The sequence below is a fragment of the Dermacentor albipictus genome, unplaced genomic scaffold (genome assembly GCF_038994185.2).
Source record: "Dermacentor albipictus isolate Rhodes 1998 colony unplaced genomic scaffold, USDA_Dalb.pri_finalv2 scaffold_12, whole genome shotgun sequence".
Lineage (NCBI taxonomy): Eukaryota > Metazoa > Arthropoda > Arachnida > Ixodida > Ixodidae > Dermacentor > Dermacentor albipictus.
This window is the reverse complement of record NW_027225566.1, coordinates 5,016,291-5,026,231: the sequence shown is the minus strand read 5'-3', so window position 1 is coordinate 5,026,231 and position 9,941 is coordinate 5,016,291.

Here is a 9,941-nt window from a genome sequence, read left to right as displayed (position 1 = left end):
TACCTTGTTTTTAAATAAAGTCTTTACTCACTCCCTCACTCACTCACTCAGGCTTACTGTGCCACAATTGGTTTAAGGTCGATCCCTCAGCCTTTATAAGCATCAACCATTACAGACAGACATCACAAACATGCTGTCACACTTCAGGAATTTTCGTGCTACAATAACAGGTTTTTCTATTCCTTCTTGCCACTTGCAGTGCGCGAGTGGAACAAACTGGATCCGGTAATTGCTACACAACGCTCCCGTGAAATGTTTGTGGACATAGTAGAAGAAACACTACTCTGGCCAAACGCACAATGAATATTTTTCCTGATATGATATCTTTTTTTGTGTTGATACCTTCTTTTCAGTGTGTACTGATACACTTGGTTCTGCATGTACATTAAGTGCCTAATCGTACCACTTGTTTTATGTACAGTACTCACGGATTGAAATAGGACATTCGGAGCGCGTGGCCGTCGCTACATGCAGCGCCCCCGTGGATGCTCATGGAACCAAGGTGCTGCATTGTGGTATAGCGCGAGGAGGAGAACATCTACGGAGCAGAATTACTCCTTCTGGTCGCCAACGGGCCGGCCTGTGGTTTACCATACTGCCTGCGTGGCGCTGCACGGCTTGCGCGTTCGTGTGCCGACCGAAACGGTTCGGCGTTGCGCATTGCCCGTTTTGCGGCGGCGTCTGCTTGCGGATCTTGCTTGCGCGTTTTGATGATGCGGCACGCATGCTGTGCAATTAAGACACAGGATTCAGCTACGCGATAGCGCCGTACGTGCCTTCATTGACATGATCAACACTTGCACAAAAGAAAAGAAAGTTTATTTCGTCTGTTTTGTAACGACAAAAAAGAAAAGAAGCAGTCACAGGCCTGTCCTCGTGCAACATTTAAACGAAGTCTCAGTATTTTGTTGCTTCGCCCCTAGCAGCGAATACGGCGGCATTGCTGCTCGTGTCTGAAACGGAGACGCGTCTTGTGTTCGCTTCTGCTGACGTCAGTACGACCAACAATGCCAGGTGTTATCATTTCGAGGCTGAATAAAGAAGGCAGTTTCTCGTCGGCTACTCCACAGGTGTTCGCACGAAATAAGCTATTCTTTAGTGGAGATGTTTATCATATCTACAAACGCACACAAGGCGCAATCTCGCAGCTGGATCCCATGTCTTGCTTGCACAGCATGCGTGCCGCATCGCCAAAGCGCGTGCAATGATAGCATCATCTGCTCGCGCAGGTGTGCACCGTCGAGCCATTTCAGTCGGCACACGAAGGCGCGCAAGCCTTGCAGCGCCCCACTGGCAGTGTGGAAAACCACAGGCAGGCCCGTTGGCGACCGGAAGGAGTAAATTTGTTCCGTAGATGTTCTCCCCCTTGCGCTATACCACAATGCAGCACCTTGGTTCCATGAGCATCCACGGGGGGCGCTGCATGTAGCGACGGCCACGCGCTCCGAATGTCCTATTTCAATCCGTGAGTACTGTACGTACGCTGATACACAATAAGAATTATACTGCTCGCCTATTTTTGTGTAACTATCCTCGGGCTTGCACTGTAATTATTTCGAGCAGTCAATTGTGCCGCTCTGTCTCCTGGTATACTTGTTTATTCCAAACTATGTACCAACATGTTGTTGTACCAATCCCTGTCAGAATCCCACCTGGGATTGACAGTATCTTGAGATAACCTAAAATAAAAGAATAAGTACATTCCGTTGCTTACGAAGTCTTGCAGCGTGGGTTCTTTCTTGCTGGTGGTGGCAGAGCGTGCCTGACTTCACGTACTCGTAAGGCGCGGTAAAACTGGGTCGATACGAGACCGACAAGACGCTCACTTCAACGACTAAGCGTCTATTGTACGTCACCGAAACCTTTTTATCATACCAGGTCCACAACGACGCAACTGACGAGCACGAGCTGTACTGCGACTGGCTTTTTTGTCGACGGCCCCGGCAAAATCAGCATGCCGACCATCGTTCGACCGAACCACGCGCGATCGGCAGTCCAACCGACAACGTGATAGCGACAGCGTCTTAGTTTGTATATACAATTGATCGTACTCAAAATGAGTCCAACACGCCTACGAAGTCTAAATGCACAAGCTTTAGCCCTCTCAAGCCGTGCCCATGAAGTTTGAGCCAGTGTGATCTTGTTCAGCGAAGGTTAACTTGGCGCCGTCGAGTTCATTCACCCGCTACCGGCGGAACTGAAACGTAAGCAGTTAGGTCGAACAAAACTGCTTTTATCATTAAGTTCTGGCCTTAGCGATTCGAAATCAACTACACTTCGCACGGTGCGCGCACAATAGGCGGTAAGCGGCGACACAACGCTTTGCCAACATCTGTACGTCACCGTACCTTTATAAAGGCTTTCGGCCGAATTCACTAGGTATATGGGTGGGCCTGTACATATTGCTTTGCCGACAGATTTCTCAATTTCAGAGATGCACTGTTTGCCTGTGCGTCAAGCAGCAAACAAGAGGCTGTGTATAAAGAGGCTGAGCAAGAGGCTGAGCATAAACAACTGCCTCGCTTGGTTATACCAACGCCGTGTGAGCGATGGCGTCCGCGAGTTTTCATGAGAGAACAACACAGCCTACCAATGAGCATTTATGCGAGCACAGTTTGCGCTATTAATGCTCTGTGCCACGCTTAATCTGTACGTATGATGGAGTTGAAGGAAAGCGAAAACGAGTTAATTAACAGCCCGTAGTATATGCATCTGGATCACAGTGGCCCTTGCTTAAGAGGTTCGGCCAATCATATTTAATCATCTCAGCGTGTAACACGGCACATATGCGCAGATATGCATGTTTTACTGCGTTTTGACACTATTTAATGGCAGCGATGCACCATTTCTACAATATTTGACGATAACAACGATCTGCGGCTGTAGATGTCGATTTAAACAAGTGCACCGCTTTTATAAACCCAACGTAGAAGGCTATGCTTGAAGACTCGAATATGTGAAATGTCTAAATAATGTCTAAAATATTTCAAAAAAGTGGTGTCCAAGTGCACAAATCAGTGACGAATTCCAAGGCAGCCGTGTCGCCTAACGGAACTCAGCGTGCCTTTGTCGACCGCACTGTTTGCAGAACAGCACACTCAGGCCTGCTCACCCAGTAGCCGGTGAGTGCTGCATGGCTTCCAGGAACTACATGCTGTTCCGAAGAAGCCATTTATAAGGACTCGCGATCCAGGAAACGCACAACCGACGCGCACTCCATAGGTCAACCGGACAAAGCCCCGGGACTTTTCCAAAACGTTTCATTGGCGTGCGGCAGAGGGCAGCACAGGAAAATGAAAAAGGCGGATTACTCCTGTCCTGCGCCAATCGATTCCAACTAGCGCCCGCGAATTTCCTAATTTCATCGCTCCACCTAGTCTTTTGTCATCCTCGATTGCGTTTTCCTTCTCTTGGTACCCATTGCGTAACCCTAATGGTCCGGCGGTTATCTAACCGGCGCATCACGTGACCTGCCCGGTTCCATTTTTTTCCTCTTGATGTCTATTAGAATATCGTCTATACCCGTTTGCTCTCGGATCCAAACCGCTCTCTTTCTGTCTCCTAACGTTATGCCTAGCAGTCTTCGTTCCATCGCTCTTTGCGCGGTCCGTAACCTGTGCTCAAGCTTTTTTGTCAGTCTCCTAGTTTCTGCCCCATATGGGAGCACTGGTAAAATGCACTGATTGTACAGCTTCCTTTTCAATGATAATGGTAAGCTTCCATTCAGGAGCTGGCAATGTCTGCCGTATGTGGTCCACTCCATTCAATATTCGTCTATGTATTTCCTTCTAATGATCAGGGTTCCCTGTGATTAATTGACCTAGGTAAACGGAATATTAAACATGATTACAAAAAGGCCGACTTTGAAGCAATTAACCGAGAAAAAAAAACAAATTTCTAGGCGACTTCCTCCCCGTTTTTGACAACCGTTCAGTCCAAACTAAATGGAACTTGTTCGTTACTAAAGTGAATGAACTAACCAACAAACACATACCTACTCGCAAAATTGTTATAAATGCACAAGCGCCCTGATATGATCCCCACATCAAGCAGCTTGAAAACCAAAAGAAACGATTTTTTCCCTTGGCTAAAAGCTCACCCACTGAATCGAGATTAGCTACTTACAAATTAGCATTTCATACTTACGTAACTACAATAAAGGCTGCTAAGCATAAATTGTTGTCTGCCACTGTTCCATTAGTGGTAACAACTACCGTTACAAAAAATTTGAGAGCTATCAATCTGCCATCTAGTGACCACATCGCCTTGAACGACTCTTCAGTTTCCCGTCTTCCACGCGAGCACTGTGCTACTCTCTTCAACGAAACTTTTGTTAAAAACTTTTCCACAAAGTGTAAGAGTGTTCAGCTTGCCACAGGTGAATATGACTATATACATATGTATCCAATTATTGTTGAAATGTCTGGCGTCCTAAAACTAATTAACTACCCCGAAATAAGCTCTTATCTCGGCTATGACTCATCATCATCATCATCCTCAATCTTTTTTATGTGCACTACAGGAGGAACGCCTCTCCCTGCGATCTCCAGTTACCCCTGTCCTGCGACAACCAATTCCATCTGGCGCCTGCGAATTTCTTAATTTCATCACCCCACCTAGTCTTCTGCCATCCCGGACTGCGCTTCCCTCCTTTTGGCACTCTTTCTGTAATCCTAATGGTTCTCTGGTTATCTAAACTACGCATTACATGACCTGCCCAGCTCTATTTCTTTCTCCCAATTCCAATTAGAATATCGCCTATCCCCGTTTGCTCTCTGATCCACACCGCTTTCTTCCTGTCTCTTAACGTTACACCTAACATTATTCGTTCCATGGCTCTCTGCACGGTTCTGAACTTGTTCTCGAGTTCCTTTGTAAGTCTCCTAGCTTCTGCCGCATATGTCAGCAGCGCTAAAATGCACTGATCATACAGATTCCTTTCCAATGATAGTGGTAAGCTTCCAGTGAGGATCTGTCAATGTCTTCTGAATGCACCCCAACCCATTTTTATTCTTCTGTATATTTCCTTCTGATGATCAGAGTCCCCTGTGAGTAATTTACCTAGGCAAAGGTACTCCTTCATAAACTCTACAGGCTGACTGGCGATCCTGAACTCCTGTTCTCTTTTCAGGCTATTGATCGTTATCTTTGTTTTCTGTATATTAATATTCAACCCCGCTCTTACACTGTCTCTGTTGAGGTCCTCAATCATTTGTTGTAACTCGTCCCCAGTGTTGCTTAACAGGACAATGTCTTCCGCACACCGAAGGCTGCTGAGATATTCGTTGTTGATCCTTACTCCTAAACCTTTCGTATTTAATAGCTGCAATACTTCTTCCAAGCACGCAGTGAATAACATTGGATAGATTGTGTCTCCTTGTCTGGCCCCTTTCTTTATAGGTATACTTTTATTTTTCTTGCGGAGAATTAAGGTATCCGTGGAATCTCTAGATATTTTCCAATATATTTACGTAAGCCTTCTGTGCTCCCTGATTACGTAATGCCTCTATGACTGGTGCTATTTCTACTGAATCAAATGCCTTTTCGTAATCTATGAAAGCCGTACAGAGAGGCCGATTGTGGTGTTCAGATTTCTCTATTACCTGATTGATGACACAGATGTGATGCCGTATCCTTTCCTGAAGCCACGGCCTGTTCTCCTGGTTCACTGAAGTGAAGTGTTGCCCTTATTCAATTGGAAAATACCTTGGGGAATATTTTATACAATACAGGAAGCTAATGGGCCAACAGTTTTTCAATTCTTTAACGTCTCCCTTTTTGCTGATTAGTATAATGTTGGCATTATTCCACTTCTCTGGGACCCTTGAAATCGTGAGAAATTTTGTATAAAGGGCCGCAAGCTTTTCAAGCATGCTGTCTCCCCCTTCTTTGATGAAATCCCCTGTTATTACATCTTCTCCTGCCACTTTTCCTTGTTTCATGTCTTGCACGGCCCTTCTAACTTGATGGCTAGCTAAAAAAGGAGCCTCTGTAATCTGTTCATTACTACGTAGAATGGAGGCATCGTGGTTGCTCTCTGTACTGTACAGGTGCACACGTTTTGGCGTCCCCTGTGCCAAGTTTTCTTCCTATTGATTTCATGCAGCCTTTATTTTTTACTGTTTCCTCAGTCTCTCTCACGTTATGATTCCGAATATCCCTTATTTCCTCCCTCTTGATCAGTTCTGACAATTCCGCGAATTTGACTGATCCCTTGACTTGGGCACATTCATTCTTTGTAATTTTTTAGGTCTTTCGTTGCTTGGGAGAGCTTACTTATTGGTTGCCTTGGTGCGTTACCTCCCACTTCAATTGCTGCTTCTGAATTCAACTTAGTTACGGTTTCCTTTATTACCTGTATGTCATCTTCTTCTCGCTACACATTTTACACAGACTACATATTTGTCAGTGAGTACTAGCCTGGATTTGTCTGCTTTTACCCATACTGCGTCTAGGTTGGCCTGTTTCTTCCTCACCAATTTTACTGTTCCTCTCTTCAAATTGAGGTGACTGCTAGACATCACTAAACTATTGTGGCGACGAGCGACCACGTAGACCGGTAAAGTCTCGGGCTCTCGCAGGAGAGGAAGAACTGACACTCGATCCCTTGGAGTAGCATTCTTTTAATAATCTCCTTCGGAACGCTAGCCCGTGCCGGAGCGTGCAAGCCGCTTGAGCCTCCTGTAGACGCGAGCGTCTACGTCATCGCCCGTGCGACGCCGATGCTGCTGCCGCTACAGAGGGCTCCCCCCCCCAGAGAGGAGGAAAGTTCGACGAACGATGGAAAGTCCACGTGACGCGGCGTGTGTTGGCGTTGGACTTGGGTGTCACGTGCGCAGGCGCCCGCGAAGGATGCAGCAGGGTCGCATCGCATATTGGTGGAGCTGATGGCGCGGGTGCTTCGATGTAGGCGGGTTTGAGACGTTCGAGGGCAATTGTGTCTGATCGGCCGTTGACATTCACAACAAATGTCGTCGGACGATGCTTTAGAACACAATATGGCCCGGAGTAGTGTGGTTGCAAAGGCTTCCGCACAGCACAGTTACGCACGAAAACGTGGGTAGCAGAGGTGAGTGCGGGAGAAACGTATGGGGACCTTGTTTCTTGTGAACGTGTAGGCACGGTGCGTATCTGGCTGAAGAAAGCTTGCAGTTCGGCAACCTAGTCGGCAGGTGATGGCATAGGGGTTTTGGTGGTGGCGGCAAAGAAATCGCACGGAAGGCGTAGGTGAGTGCCGTAGACTAGCTGAGCACAGGAGCAACCTAGGTCACTCTTGAGTGCGGCTGTGATGCCAAGTAAGACGAGGGGCAAATGCAGGACCCACTTCTCCGGTTATTCATGTGCCATAAGGGAGGCGTTCAGATGCCGGTGAAAACGTTCAACTACTCCATTGGACTGCGGGTAGTAAGCAGTTGTGCGAAAACGTGTTGTTCCGAGTAGATTGTGTAGCTCGTTGAAGAGCGCCGAGTCAAGCTGCCGACCGCGATCGGTGATTATTCTGGATGGGCAGCTGAACCTTGCGATCCACGTAGACACGAAAGCTGCTGCAACTGTGGGCGCTGAGATATGAGATATAGTTGTAGCTTCTGGCTACCGTGTATAACGGTCGATGCATGTCAGTATGTAGCAGTAACCTTTCGAAGGTGGGAGAGGGCCGACGATGTCCAGGTGTACGGTGTAAAAACGAGCATCCGGTGGAAGAAAAGATTTGCCAGGCGGAATGGAGTGGCGCTGGATCTTCGAACGTTGACCCGACAAACAGCAGTGAACCCAAAACGCAATCGCGAACTTGCGCGTTTAGCCGAGGCCAAACGAAATGACTGGAAAGAAGCTTCTGTGTCGCGCGTATGCCAGGGTGCGACAGGTTGCGCACGGTTTCGAATAGACGTCTGCGAAGGGATGCCGGAATGTATGGTCTAGGTGTGTCGTTAGAAGTGTCGGAGACGACGGACGTACCATCTGGGGTCACAATGACGTCTTCCAATTTCAGGGGCGTTGAATAATTCCGGAGTGTACGAAGTTCAGTGTCGTCACGCTGTTGACTGGCGAGTAAGTCGGCCTCGATGATGAAAGGTTCCGATGTCAACGTAGAAACGACATTGACACGACTCAGAACGTCGGCTGGAAGGTTGTCGGTGCCCTTGATGTTGCGGAACGTTGTTGTGAGCTAGGAGATGTAGGAAAGGTGTCGAATCTCGCGGGGCGAGTAGCAGGACGCCGAACGATTCGTTGCGTGCACAAGGGGCTTGTGGTCAGTCAAGACAGTGAATGCGCGGCCTTCTAGGAAATGGTGAAAATGCTTGATAGCCAGGTAAACAGCGAATAATTCACGGCCGAACACGCTGTAGCGGGACTGCGCAGGCTTCAGTTTCTTGGAGAAAAAAGCGAGTGGATGCCACGCATTGTCGATGAATTGCTGCAGAATGGCACCAACAGCGGTGTTGGAAGCGTCGGTCATAATGGGAGTGGGTGCGTCTGGCTTTGGGTGTATAAGCAGTGTGGCGTGGGCGAGGGCAGGCTTGACTCTTGTGAAAGCGTCGGTGGCCTCTTCAGCCCACTGAAGCACTTGTTTGCGTTTGTTTACCAGGAGAGCGTCTAGCGGAGCCATAAGTCGTGCGCACTCGGGAATGAATCGGCGGTAGAAATTGACGAATCCGAGAAATTGGCGAAGCTTGGTGAGTGTGGTCGATCGGGGAAGATTTTCGATGACGCGAATCTTGGACGGCAGTGGTCGAATGCCGTTAGCGTCGACGATATGACCGAGTAATTCGACTTCGGCTTGACCGAATTCACTCTTGGCGGCGTTGATGACAATTCCTTTACTGGCAAGGCGTGAAAACAACTACCACAAGTGGTGAACATGTTCTTCTGCCGAAGAGCTTGCGACGAGCAGGTCGTCCATGTATGCAAAAACAAAAGGCAAACCTCGGGTGACGGAATCGATGAAATGCTGAAAGGATTGGCCCGTGTTCCGTAAACCGAAACGCATGCGGAGAAATTCGAAAAGACCGAAGGGTGTGGTAGTGGTGGTGTTGGGAATGTCTTCTTCAGCGACCGGTAGTTGATGGTAGGCGCGAACGAGATCGATCTTAGAAAATATCTTCGCACCGTGCAACGCTACCGTGAAGTCCTGAATGTTCGGTAGAGGGTAGCGATCAGGAACTGTGACGTTGTTTAGTGCCTGGTAATCGCCACATGGGCGCCAGTCTCCCGTCTTCTTAGGCACCATGTGAAGTGGTGATGCCCAGTTACTGGAGGGAGGGCGGATGATGCCAAGTTGCAGCATGTGTTCGAACTCCGCGCGAGCGATCTTGAGTTTCTTCGGGGAGAAACGCCGGGGTCGGAAATAGACTGGTGGGCCGGAGGTGACGATGTGATGGCACACGTCATGTTGCACTGGTTACGTCCAGTCTGGCAGGTGCGTCAAAATGGGAAAGTCGCGTAGGAGCGCAGCGAAAGGTTCGTCCAACATGGCAGAAATAGGCGCTATGGGCGATGTGCCTGATGATGGGACGCCGGGAACGGATAGCTGGGTCACGGGGTCCATGGGATGGCGTCGTTGGATGTCCACAAGGAGTCCGTAGTTATGCAAGAAGTCTGCTAAAATGACCGCATGACGGACGTCTGCAACCAGGAAAATCCAGCGGAACGCTCGTCGAAGGCCAAGGTTTAGCATGATGGCGTGTGACGAGAAAACTGGAATCCTGGTGCCGTTGACTAATTGCAAAAACGAGACAGGTGTCGCTTTTCGGTCGGAGTGTTTTCCGGGAAGAATGCTGAGGTCAGCAACGGTGTCGGCTAAGAATCGTTGTCCCGTAACTCTGTCCATCACGTAGAAAAGGCGACTTGTGTGCTGGGCCGGACCACTTGTCGCCGTTGGAGGTTGGCCGGCCTTTTTCCCTGCCAAGCGCAGGGACGCCGACAGTGACGAGCGTCGCTTC